This window comes from Quercus lobata, chromosome 4, assembly GCF_001633185.2.
Source record: "Quercus lobata isolate SW786 chromosome 4, ValleyOak3.0 Primary Assembly, whole genome shotgun sequence".
In the NCBI taxonomy this organism is placed as follows: domain Eukaryota; kingdom Viridiplantae; phylum Streptophyta; class Magnoliopsida; order Fagales; family Fagaceae; genus Quercus; species Quercus lobata.
Genome location: NC_044907.1, coordinates 82,276,656 through 82,290,609, shown reverse-complemented (window position 1 = coordinate 82,290,609; position 13,954 = coordinate 82,276,656). Strand labels below are relative to the sequence as shown.

The 13,954-nt window shown below is 36.9% G+C and overlaps 1 long non-coding RNA gene across 1 annotated transcript; it reads left to right on the top strand.

Annotated features, from left to right (window-relative positions):
- Window positions 1–7,506: 7,506 nt before the first annotated feature.
- Window positions 7,507–11,293, top strand: LOC115983776. The gene is made up of 5 exons (XR_004090202.1): window positions 7,507–7,917; window positions 8,278–8,333; window positions 9,097–9,154; window positions 9,314–9,431; window positions 10,940–11,293. It is a non-coding gene; the product is annotated as an uncharacterized LOC115983776 (long non-coding RNA).
- Window positions 11,294–13,954: the final 2,661 nt, after the last annotated feature.

Here is a 13,954-nt window from a genome sequence, read left to right as displayed (position 1 = left end):
TTGGGCTCACAATATTCGGTGCAGTCTTAAAATGACGAATTTTCCCTTCTGCTTCTCCTATTCTATTCAATCCTAGAGTAAACTTAACGCTAGGGTAAAGATAGAGTATACTGCATTCCTGGACAATTGTCTTTATATTTCTATTTGGATCATCTGTGTAACCCTGCAATTCTTTTAATTTTCGAAATGAAATCCAATCTCCGTGAAAAATCCTTCATCTATGACCAAAACATGTAAAAATAAATAAAAAATTACCTTGGTGCAAAACCTCTTAGGCGCACTAGGAATCCCATTTATCTTCAGTGTCTTGGATCTCACGCTTTCACACTTTTGTTGATTAAACATTAATTAACTCCAAAGAGAATCCAAGAAAAGCAAACTAAGAGGTTTTATTAGGGATAAACTTGGGACATGGGTACCCCGGTTTCCCCACTGGTAACCTTAGTAGTCTTGTTAGGGTTTTAGGTCCCAATAGTAATAAAGTTAACCAATTCTTAGCCCAGTAATTAATTATGCTTTGCATCTGAGTTGAATAACATCACATATACATATACATAGATCACATATAGATACCAAACTAATGACACAGAAAAATTGATGAAACAAACCGTTTCTTAGTAAAAACCTTATGGAGATTTATCAATCCTCAAGGCAACACATAAATTTTGTACATGTAATACTACCTCATGTGGTTTATATAAAAAATTTAACCCCAAATCTAATACTACCTCATGTAGTATTTACTCATGATATGACCACACATAGCTTCAAGATCCACAAATTCTATTCTTGATTTTTTGAACATGAACTCCCTATTCATGACTCCAGGAAAATATCTCAAAGATTTGCCTCACTTTGATCACCGAATCTTTTGTATAAATATAGGTCTCAGTTGATGTTTTAAGAGAGTTTGAAAATTTTTAGATTTGTGTATAAATACATAACTCTCCTGTAGTCTTGGAAAATGTGCTATATGCTTGCTTATATAGTAGACTTGAGATACCTTCCTTTCTTGGATTCATCACAAGTTATGCCTTCCTTTCTTTGACTCATCAAGATCAAATTCTTATGAGTTTCCTACTCTGATGTGGAACAGACAATATAGGCCTTCCTAGAGTAGCGAGAGCACTGAAACTCATTGGGGGTGTCAGTAAAACTCATCGGGGCAACAATATCAGAATTGCATGAAATTTGGAGGGCTAAAGGGAAACAGTCTTTTGATAGGCCCCAAAACAATGATTTTATCATTTTTAGTAACATTTGTTTTCTTTAATAAGTTTTAGTTTAAAAGTCAAAATAAAGTCTTATTTGTTTTGAGACATCTCTTAAAGAAAGTAGTTTCAATTTTCGAAATTATCTCAATTTTTCTATTTTTGGTAAAATTTACTATTTTGCCACCTAGTTATGTGATTAGTGTTAGTGTATAGCTTAGACTAGTTTAGCCCATTGGGCTTAGCCTAGTATACTGTACTTGTAGTTTACTCCTTTTACTTGTACTGCACACATATCTAGCCTATATAAGGCTCTCTATTGTACATTATTATACATACATCAATATACAGACTATTTAGTCTTTCTCACACTTTATATTCTTAACATGGTATTAGAGTCATTCCTCTGACTTTCTGGTTCCTGTGGACATCTCTGGTGTTCTTCCGCTGCCCTCGCCTTCATCTAGTAGCCACTGTCAGAAGCAAGTCACCGCCATCACGCCCACAGTCCCAGCAACTCTCGGATCTCATTGTTCTGCTCATCCAACTGTCAAAGAAAAGGCATTGAGTGACAGAACAGACAATCCCGAGCAAAACCCAACCAAAAATGGCCAGAAAACACTTCACACGTGCCTCCACGCGTCGCCTGAAGTTTCTGCCTCACGAGAACGCGCTCCACGTGCTACCACGCGCCGTCACTCTCACTCACGCGCCCCACGCGCCAGACCAAACGTCCTCCACGCGCCCCACGCGCTCACACGCGCCCCACACGCCAACTTCGTTTCACGAACTGCCACGTCAGCCCTAGTGTGACGTCACACTGCCACGTCAGCACACGTCATCCGTTGACCATTGACTTGACCAGACCTGACCGTGAACGTTGACTTTGACCTGACCGTTGACTTGACCGTTGACCGTTGACCAAGTCAAAATTTTTCAACAGGACCTGTCTTGCTCAGTTTTTCGCATAGATTCTGATTTTGGGCTCCGTTTCTGCATTTGAGGTATCTAAATCTCACTTTTTGGTCATTTTCTTCATTATGGCTTAACAAAGTGAACGAGATATCATACGTCCTATCACCATCATGTTGGATGGTCCTACTAGCTATCATGCATGGTCTCAGAATATGACTGTCTTTCTCAAGGGTCATAAACTGTGGAGATATGTGACTGGTTCAATTCCTAAGCCAGTACCAAACCCTAAGTCCAAAGCCACAGCTGCTGAAGAGTCTTCCAAGACTGCTGTTATAACAGATGATTATGAAGAACGTCTAGAGGAATGGGAGAGTATTCAAAGTAAGATCTTGTCTTGGTTTATCAATACCTCTATTCCCTCCATTCATAATCTTCTTCCTCGTCTTGAAACTGCTGAGGTTGCTTGGAAATTTTTGGCCGATCGTTATAACTGCACTAATGATTCAAGCTTGGAGTTTCACATTGAATCAAAACTTTATCAAATGCGCCAAGAGACAGGTCAGTCTATTTCTAATTTTTATTCTCAGACTTCTACTATGTGGGAACAACTCTCTGCTGCAGATCCTCCACTGGTGTGTTCTAAGTACATTGAGCTCTTTGTCAAATATCAGGATCGTCGTAGATTTATGCACTTCATGATGGGTTTACGTGAGGATTTTGAGCCTACTAGGGCTTCTCTACTTAGCCGGTCTCCTGCTCCTTCTCTTGATGCTGCAGTAAAGGAGCTCATTTCTGAGGAGAATCGTCGGCCTACTTATCACATGACATCATCTGATCATGTATTGGCTACACCCTCACCACAGCCTCCCATTGTTGCATTCACTGCTCCTCCGCGAATAAACTTCGGGCGTCCCACCTCTCAGTCTTCCAAAGGTACTCACTGCAAGTTTTGCCATGCCAAAGGCCATGAAATCTCTGTTTGTCGTAAGCTACATAAATTTGTGCAAGAGCAGAATAAAGCTTCTCTTCCTCAGGCAGCTGCTGTATGTCCTTCAGATCCATCAGTTCCTACAGGTCCATCTTTGGCTTCCTCACTTACTACAGCTGATATTGAGGCAGTTGTTCAACAGGTTTTATCCCGCACTTCCACTGCCCTTTCTGTCACCTCAGGTAAACAACCTTGGTTTTTTGATACTGCATGTTGTAACCATATGACTCTTGATGAATCCCAATTTTCTGATAAAGCACTCTTAGAACATCCAATCACCATTTACACTGCTGATGGAACTTCTATGCCTGTTAGTCATAAAGGAACAATCTCTTCTCCTTGTTTATCCCTTAGTAACACTTTTCATATTCCAAAGTTATCCCTCAATTTGCTTTCTGTTGGTCAACTTTGCTAATTAGGCGTAGATCTTCTATCTACTAATCATGGTGTGGATGTGCAGGATCCTCGGACGGGTCAAGTGCTTGGGACAGGCCGTAAGGTTGGTCGCATGTTTGAGGTTCATGACTTGAAGATTCCTTCACAAGTTGTTTATGCAGCTGCTACCACTACCACCTCCTCACCTGATCTATGGCATGCTTGTCTTGGTCATCCATCCTTATCTCGTCTTCAATTGTTAGCTTCTCAAGGTCATTTAGGTTCAGTTCAGTTTCAAAAATTTTATTGTACTTCCTGTCATTTTGGCAAACAAACAAAATTGCGCTTTAATAAAAGTGACTCCTTTTCTTCTGCCCCTTTTGATCTTATACATTTTGATATTTGGGGTCCTGCACCTGCTCCCACTGAGGGGGGATCTAAATATTTTGTCATATTTGTGGATGATTTTTCTCGGTATACTTGGATTTATCTGCTTCACCATAGGTATGAACTTGTGTCTATTTACCAAACATTTCATAAAATGATTGAAACACAGTTCAATCGCACTGTTAAAGTCTTTCGATCAGATAATGCTCAAGAATATAATGATAAATCTTTCCTATCCTTTTTAGACAGACATGGTACTCTTCCTCAGCGGTCTTGTCCTTACACCTCTCAACAAAATGGTCGTGCAGAACGAAAACATCGTCACATTCTTGATGTTGTCCGCACCCTTCTCATTTCTGCCTCTCTTCCCGAGCGCTTTTGGGGTGAGGCCGCACTCGCTGCTGTGCACACCATTAATCGTATTCCTTCACCAACTACACACAACAAATCACCATTGAGCTTCTCTATGGTCAAACTCCTGACTACTCCTCTCTTCGGGTTTTTGGTTGTGCTTGCTTTGTCTCTCTTCCTCCTCATGAACAAACAAAGCTCCAACCTCGTACTCGTCTCTGTTGTTTCCTTAGTTATGGTGTGTCTCAAAAAGGGTTTCGCTGCTATGATCCCATTTCTCGTCGCCTTCATGTCTCCCGTCATGTTGAGTTTTGGGAACATCGTCCTTTCAAGAGTCTTCAGCAGTTTCCTGCATCTTCTTCCTCAGAGTCTCCCATTTTTACTGATCTTTTCCTCCCTCTCTATCCTGAACTTGTGGAGGATTCTTCAACATCGACTGCCTCTCCAGACGACTCATCTCCAGTTCTGTCTCCGGCATTCCTATTGGTCCTGAACTTTGTCGTTCCACTCGGGTAAGCATTCCTCCCCCTTATCTCACTGATTATCATTGCTCTTTTGCTCTTGCCACTCTCTATGAACCTCACACCTATCGTGAGGCTCATACTGACCCTCTTTGGCAGCAAGCTATGAATGAAGAACTAGATGCCCTTCATAAAAATCACACTTGGGATATGGTTGATTTGCCTCCTGGTCAGTCTGTAGTAGGTTGTAGGTGGGTTTACAAGATCAAGACCAAGGCTGATGGATCTGTTGAACGATACAAGGCTCGCCTAGTTGCCAAGGCCTTTACTCAGGAGTATGGTATTGACTATGAGGAAACATTTGCTCCTGTTGCTCGTCTTACATCTGTTAGATGTCTCATTGTTGTGGCTGTTGTTAGCCGTTGGCCTCTTTATCAAATGGATGTGAAGAATGCTTTCCTCAATGGAGACCTCCATGAAGAAGTGTACATGCAACCACCCCCTGGCTATCCACACTCAGGCAATCAAGTTTGCCGCCTTCATCGTGCTCTTTATGGCCTCAAGCAGGCTCCTCGAGCTTGGTTTGAAAAGTTTAGCTCAGTTGTTGCTTAGCAGGGTTTCACTTCGAGTCCTCATGACACTGCTCTCTTTGTTCGAAGATCCTCTACTGGTATCACTCTTATTCTTCTTTATGTTGATGATATGATTATTACTGGAGATGATTCTGCAGGTATCCGCTCTCTTCAGCACTTCCTTAGTCAGCATTTTGAGATGAAAGATCTAGGGACTCTCAGCTATTTTCTTGAGCTTGAGGTTACCTCATCCTCTGATGGATACTATCTTTCCTAGGCTAAATATGCTTCTGATCTTCTCTCCAAAGCCGGTGTCACCGATAACAAGACTGTTTCCACTCCTTTGGAATACAATGCAAAGCTCACACCCTTGGACGGTGAACCTATATCCGATGCTACTCGCTATCGTCAGTTGGTTGGCAGTTTGATCTATCTCACTGTTACTCGTCTGGATATTTCACATGCTGTGGGTATGGTTAGTAAGTTCATGGATGCACCTCGTTCTGTCCACTATGCTGCTGTTCTTCGGATTCTCCGATATGTCAAAGGCACACTTTATCATGGTTTGCATTACTCCTCTCGATCTTCTCTCGAGCTTCATGCTTATTCAGATACTGACTGGGCAGGTGATCCGACTGATCGATGCTCTATCATAGGTTTCTGTTTCCTGTTAGGTACTTCTCTGGTCTCGTGGCGCAGCAAGAAGCAGGATGTGGTTTCTCGTTCCAGTACTGAGGCTGAGTATCGTGCCCTTGCCGACACCACTTGTGAGCTCGTTTGGCTTCGCTGGCTCTTGGCTGACATGGATGCTCCACAGCTCATTGCCACTCCTCTTTATTGTGACGATCGTAGTGCTATCTACATTGCTCATAATGATATCTTCCATGAACGCACTAAGCATATTGAGATTGACTGCCACATCACTCGCTAGCATCTTAAGAAAGGAAATCTCAAGTTATTCTCCATCTCCTCTGCTGACTAGCCTGCTGATATCTTTACCAAGACTCACCCGCCTAGTCGTTTTCGAGATCTTATATCCAAACTCCAGTTGGCTTCCTCCTTGCCACCTCGAGTTTGAGGGGGGATGTTAGTGTATAGCTTAGACTAGTTTAGCCCATTGGGCTTAGCCCAGTATACTGTACTTGTAGTTTACTCATTTTACTTGTACTGCACACATATCTAGCCTATATAAGGCCATCTATTGTACATTATTATACACACATCAATATATAGACTATTCAGTCTTTCTCACACTTTATATTCTTAACAATTAGCATGAATTAGGGTTTTTAAAGCATTTTCCTAGCTGCCGTAAATTTTTTAATTTTATATTTAAACGCACTATAGCCTCCAATGCAATTTAGTTATCAAATTAATAAAATTTCAAACTTTGCTTCTCTCTAGTGGATTCTAGAAACCTATCACCTTATGAATTTAGGGAACCCCTCATGGATTTGAGATTTTCATTAAGAAGCTAATGTATTTAGTTTCTTTCATTCAAAAAGTAACGTGTTTGTTTGCTTAAAACTTTTACAACATCATCCTCTCTCTGTCTATGATGAGATCCTACCAGTGGTGGAGCTAAGATTTTACATTAAGGGGGGGAAGATCAAAAGTCAAGATTGAGAGTTAAATTAAATTGAAAAGGTATTAATTGATATTAATAACAAAATAAATAAACAACTATATGCAAATGTAATTGTCATCCACAATTAAAATTTGGGTTTGTAAAAAAACTTGGGTTTGAGACTAAAACATGTTGGTAAGGAAAGAAAAATTTGTTATATGAAACAGAGGTGTTATGAGTAGTTCTAGATTACAAATTATTTCACAACTTTTTTGGTCAAAACTCTGATATGGGAGATTGTGAATGGTTAACCAATATTAACACATAAACTCACCATTTTTTTCTTTAACAATCACACTTTGTCATGTAACAATTGTGATAAGAAGTTGCATTAAAATTTATGTTCCTTGACTTTTTTGAAGTGCTTTAGTGACTAGTGAGTGAAAGTAATTTTTTTTTTTTTTCATAATTCTATTTGGCAAAATAGTGGTGTAGAAGTAGGCTGTACAAGTGGTTTTATTTTATTATAATATCTAATACTATATATAATAGCAGAAGCCTTTAACGAGGTGCTGCCACGTTAGGAAAAAAGGCCCCTGCAAATGCTACCACATTTACCATATAAAAAGCGATAAATTACAATCTTTCACAATGTTAAAACTCTGTTTGGAGCCTCTGGGTATAAAAAGAAACTAACCACTTAAAACAAAATAAAAAAGAAAGAGAGAGTGGTACACGGAGAAAGGAGAGAGATATGAGGTGCATCGAAGACCCTAACACACAGTGAGACCGAGAGCGAGAGCGAGAGCAAGAGATCCCAACAATGGCGACACATTTCAAGGAGAAAGGAGAGAAACCCGTAACTAGTCTCTCTTCTCAGAAACCCAAAAATCAAAACCAAATCCTTCCCCCAAGATCAAAATCCAAAACTTAGATGAGAAAGAAGTAAGCGATCAGAGGTGCCATTCTCACGCAATCTCCGATTCTCTCATACAATGGCGACCGATTCATCAGACCAACTCAACTTCAACCCTACCACTACTACAGAAGAAAACCCAAAACAAACCCTAGACAACGACATTGTACTAAGGTATTGCTCTCTCTATCTCTCCGTGTGTGTTTGTTTTCTATTTGGGTTCTGAGAAAGTGTGTGAAAATTAAAAGTTTCGAGTTTTTAGATATGGTTTTTGATTGGTTGTGATGGGGATTTCGTTTATTAGGTTTTGAGAAAATGAGGGAAAGAAAATAAATTTCAATTCAGAAATCTTAGATTTTTTTTTTTAAATTAATTTAGAAGGGAATAAAATTATTTAGTTTTGTTGTGATAAAGTTTTGGTACCTCCCTGATATGGTTCTCTGGCTTATTTCCTATTTGGATTATTCATATTTTATGATTTTCTTGATATTGATCTGTTTCTAATGGATTTGTTGAAAAATTGGCCTTATACAGAGAGTTTGGTTGCATAAAAGAACAGGTGGAGGGCGAAAAGAGTTGGAATTTGTCATGTAATTGCTGCTATAATTATTGTTTCTTTATGTATTACTGTTTTTCCCTGTTATGCATGTTTTGATCTCATGTTGGATTGATAAGGAGTTGTGATTGTCAATTAACCATCTTCTATTGCATTTATTTCTAAATGAATTTCCTTTTCGTTTGTTACTAACAAATTGGTTATTACTAAAAAAAAAAAAAAAAAAAAAAAAAAGAAGAAGAAGAAGAAGAAAAAGAGAACAAAGTCAGTATTAGGCAGACTTCCCATTAACAACAATCCTCCCACCATCATCATGTCAGAACCACTATTGATAAGTTTCTCTCTTCATTTTTTTAGTTTGTTCATTAAATATGATCATAATTTGATATTTTATTTGAAGTGGTTTCGATTTAGGTCATTTCAGTTTATGCATTAAATTTGATCAAGTGTTTTTATATTTGTTTGGATTGGTTTCAGTTTAGGTCTTTGTGTCTCTCTAGCCAATGGCTGCCATATTTTAAAAGAAGAAAAGGAAGAAAAAAGCCTTCAGTTGAGATAACGAACCCGTTAAGATTTTTCAATCACATAGAGAGCAAAGTATTTTTGATCTTTTCAATTTCTTTTACGCTTCTTGAATGAGCATTCATGGCCAAGAGTTTCCAATCGTTCCATTCAGCGTTTATTTATTTAACTCTCTCTTGGATTCAGTTGTGAATTTCATTTGTCATTGATTGATTTCTATTCCAAATCTGTGTAATAAAAAATTAAAGGTTTTTTCTTTAACTTTTCTTTTCTAGGTTTGTAGGTGAAAAGGCAAATCCTTGGAAGCAATCTGAGTAAAAACAGTACTACCAGGTATAGTTTCCATTTTATTTGAACAGTCACCAGTAATTTTCTTTTTAATTGAGTGTTAAATATTCTTTATGTTTTGATATTTGGTTGGATTGATTGATTTAGGTATTTGGGTTAGAATTTTTTTTTTTTTGGTTTATTTGTTTTTGTTTTGGATTTTAGGATTGAAACAGTTCAGGGCTATTATGTGATTAATTTTACAATCTGCATACTATGTTATCAACCACATCTATGCTGCTGGATGCCACTTCTCTCTGTACAACAATCTGTCACTAAACAGGTAATTATTCTTTTACACATTTCTAATGTGAGTTATTTTGTTATTTTTTCTATTTGAATATAGGACTTCTTCTAGATGTTTCTTTACATATATCTTATTTGAATTTTCTTCAACAATATATACCCAAGGCCATAACATATTTTTTTCCCTTCTTCAAATACTGTGTTTGCCAGTAGTTTTTGCAATTCCCAGTTCATTGTTTTCCCATGATTGCTTTTCCTATTCAAATACTGTTACTTTGATTGCATAGTTAATTGATGGTGTTATGCTCCTCCTCTGGATGCTTTCCTTTGGACTATATAACCTCTGGCTTTCTATTTGTTTTCTAATTTATTTTGTGGTTTTCTTTAATGTTTAACTAAAATGTCTTTTGTTAATGTTTCCTTTACCTTTCTGCTTTCTCTATTTCTTATTGTGTTGATTATAGGGTTTAATCAAGATCATTAAAATTCCTTGAGAGAGAGATCTAAGGAAATTTACCACTGTCAAACCAGTGTCACCCTATTTTACAACTTCAAGCCACCATCTTAACTTTCAAAATATTATAGTTAAAGTTTTAAATTTTATTTCCAAATTTGCTGCTAACATATGATTAAGGCTTTGGTTTTGAATTTGGATGCAAAATATAATTAAGGCTTTGGTCATTAATTTCCTTTGAAGCATCGTTTGTGTGATTTGTTTGGAGGAGAATGGGGGGTTGGTTATTAATTTGAGTATGAGTGTGGGTTTATTTATGTAAATTTGAATGCATATGTCAATTTATTATTCAATTCAAATCTGAAATTGGAGTCATCTGTCTAAATTCCTTGATTGATTCTTTTAATCTCTTAAATTAATAACTCTCTCTCTCTCCCTTTCTCCTTTTTCGGCTCTTCCCCTTCTCAAATAAACAACTCTTCATTTCTCCAATTCTTTTGTTTAATTGCCTCTACCCTTAAAAGTTAAAACATCAAGAGCCACAATAGCTACTAAATGAAAAAAAGAGGTCTTTGTCTTTTGGAACAAGAACCACAAAAGAAGAGACAGAGAACTCCACTCCTATTGGAGTCACACACTTCTCCAGCAATGGTATTAACCTAGAGCGAAAAGTCCATCCAAAAAAGTTATGCTTTCCCTTTCTTTTCTACTCAATATGAAACAACAGAGTATTATGATTTTTATTTAGATTTCCTAATCCATTAATGTTGTTAATTGCTTTAGTTTGAGTATTGTTGGTTTAGAGCATTTTGGTTTCTTAAGTTATATTTAAACTTAATTAATCTGTGCCTTGCTACTTTGTGTTTTGTCAGTTGGGTATGAAATATAGATGTGGTTTTGATCTTTGCAATATGTGTTGAGCATGAGAGTTATATCATTTTTGTGAAATGAAAGTTATGTTTTTCTCACCTCTAAGTTTAACTATTTGATCGTCTGAGTGTTTCTTTTAAATATTATTAGATATTATTCTCATATACTTTAAATGAAAACATGACAAATGTTAATGCCTAATTTATTTAAAATATTTGTAGGTAACTATCGATTGTCATTCACATGGGCAACAAAGCTCTACATCAACTTTGACATTGACATTCCAAAAGTCACAAAGGAAATTAAGCCCAAAGGACCTCCTAAAGGGCTGGATGGATAACTTTCTTCCATCATAGAAAAATAGTTGCTAAAATAGAAGACTTGGAAGCATAAAAAATGCTTAAGAATTATGCACCAAGTTCTATTCTCCGTACCCTTTTCTTATTTACTTAATTTTCTGTTTTATTTCAGATTATGAGAGATTTAATTTTCTGTATTTAGGCTATGGTTTTGTAATCTGAGCATCCTAAGACTCTTATATCAACATGAATTTAAGTTTTTTAATATATGTGATTTTAATTTTGAACTTAGTTATAATTGTAGATTGTAATTCATTTTTCTTTGTTAGAGTGCCGTACTGTTCAGTGCAGCCTTATTTTGGGAATAAGATTGATGAAAATTGAGAATGCTATGAGTATGCATTTTTATAGGTGCTACATTAAAAAGCTTCTAATTTCAAAGCCATTAACAAATAACAACTGAAGGCCATGAACAAGGCAAATATTTGATGTTGAGAAAATCAAAATGCAAACCATTATAGGAAATCGCCAACTTTTGGAAAATTAAATATCAGGAAACCTATTAATCTATTGTGCTTGGTCTCTTACTTTTTTACTTTTTTGAAGTCCAAGTTGTTCAAGTATTAGGAATGCTGTTAATCTGTTAAATAAATAAAAAGGAATAGCATAATCTTAACATATATACAATTTTGTCACAGATAGATCAAATTAATTGGTGACATGCAAAGCCAAGATTGTTAATGTTAACAACAGATGGGGTATTATTTTTGCAACACAAAGGTCAAACCTATCAAAGGAGTTTTATGGTGTGAGTGATGTAAAGGTGAGCCTAAATTATAAAATGATCCCGTGCATTGCGTGGGTCAAACGCTAGTTATTATAAGGTGGGACCCATTATTCTATTAAAATAGTTGCAATGGGCCGTGGGAATGTGAAATGGGTTTTCTTGTGATGAACTAATACACAGTACCCCCTTCAAAAAAAATAAATAAATAAAAAATAAATAATACACAGTAATATATGTATGTTAAAAGGCTGATTGTCCTTGTGTATGCAAATAATTGTCACTTGTACTATATATAGTAATAGTACGTGAGAATTTTTGGGGCGTCGGGGGCATCCCCCCAACCCCCCGCGCCCGCGGCGAATCCTGCCCTTACTGTTGGTCTCAATTCCTCCCAAGAAATTTGGAGTACACTTCAGTCCTCATTTGCTTCTGCTTCTAATATTCCGAATATTTCAAATCCACATGCATGCAGCTCCAAAATCTCAATGGAGATTCAACTTCAACGTTAAAATTTTAATTCATGTATCTAATAGTATATAGAATTTCATATCAATTAAATTTTTAAACGAAATATCAGTGATTACAATTTATTAGCATTTACTTTTGGTTTTTTTTGTTTTGTTTTGTATTTTTAATAAAAGGTATTAATTTATAATTTTATATTCTTTTATTAATTTTTGGTACCCTTCCATCTCCTATCATAGGAATAGAATTATGCTTGCCAAGTCCACAACGTATTACTAGGTATTAGGTAGTCGTCATAATTTTTATTTTTAGAAAATCCTTCGTTTATATTGTAATAACAACATAAACTTACATTATAAATGAAAGATTTGGAGCTTGAAGATGTTTAACAATGGCAAAAAATCAATAACAAAAAGAGTGAGAGAGAGAGAGAGAGAAAGAAAGAAAGGAAGAGAGAATTTCTGGAAACTTAGAAAATTGTCTTATACAAGCTCAAAGAGCAATACATAACACATAGCTCTTATTTATAGAGCCTGAGAATACATAAAGATCTAAATCTTCTAGAAGATCAATTCTAACTATATTGTAACAACCCAATAACCATCTCCTAAATTCACGGAAGGCTATTATGATCGAAGCCTGTAACTTCCTCTCTGCCTTGAACTCTTGGAAGAACAGAATGAGTCTTGAAGCTGGAAGCTGGAACTCTGAGGAAGATAGAATCAAAATGATAGTGTTTGTATTAGTCTTGAAATGCACCATTTCACTAAAACCTGTTTCCTTTTATTTCATTCATTAAACCACAGGACACCGTTTTGATTCTATTTAAGTTACTGTTGGGGAAGTAGCCGTTAGACTTCTTCTTTCTTAGATTTCAAAGACTCCACATTCTCTGTCTTCACCAATTCTGTACTTCCTCTAATATCCCCCCTCAAAACCATGGGGTCAATAGACACTATGATTTTGGACCTGAGAAAGACAAACTGAGAGGTAGAAAGGCTTTTAGTGAAAAAGTCAGCGAGTTGATCCCCAGTAGCAATATACTTAACCTGAAGATCCTTGCGCAAAACTTTTTCACGTACAAAATGGTAATCAACCTCCAAATGTTTGGTGCGGGCATGGAAAACAGGATTAGAGGCAATTGCCAAGGCAGATACATTATCACACCAAAGCTTGCGAGTAGAAGAAAGGAAGATGCCAAGATCTTTGAACACTTGACGAAGCCAACACAGCTCAGCAGCAATAGATGCTAAGTCACGGTACTCAGATTTAGTAGAAGATCTGGAAATAGTATCTTGTTTCTTAGCACTCCAGGTAATGGGGTTGTACCCAAGGTAGGCAATAAAGCCAGTAGTAGAGCGCATATCAAAAGGATCACCTGCCCAATCTGAGTCAGAAAAGGCAGAGAGAGAGATAGGACTAGATTGAAGAAGAATGCCAAAATTGAGAGTGCCATAAATGTATCTGAGGATGCGCTTAGTAGCAGTAAGATGAATGTCTGTAGAGAAAGACATAAATTGACAAACTTGGTGCATAGCAAAGCTCAAATCAGGTCTGGTGAAAGTCAAATAATGTAGAAAGCCAACTAAGCTTCGATATTCATGGGGATTAGAAAGTAAAGAGCCCTCATTGGGAACCAATCTAAGATGAGGAGCACAAGGAGATCTGGCAGGTTTGGAAGATTG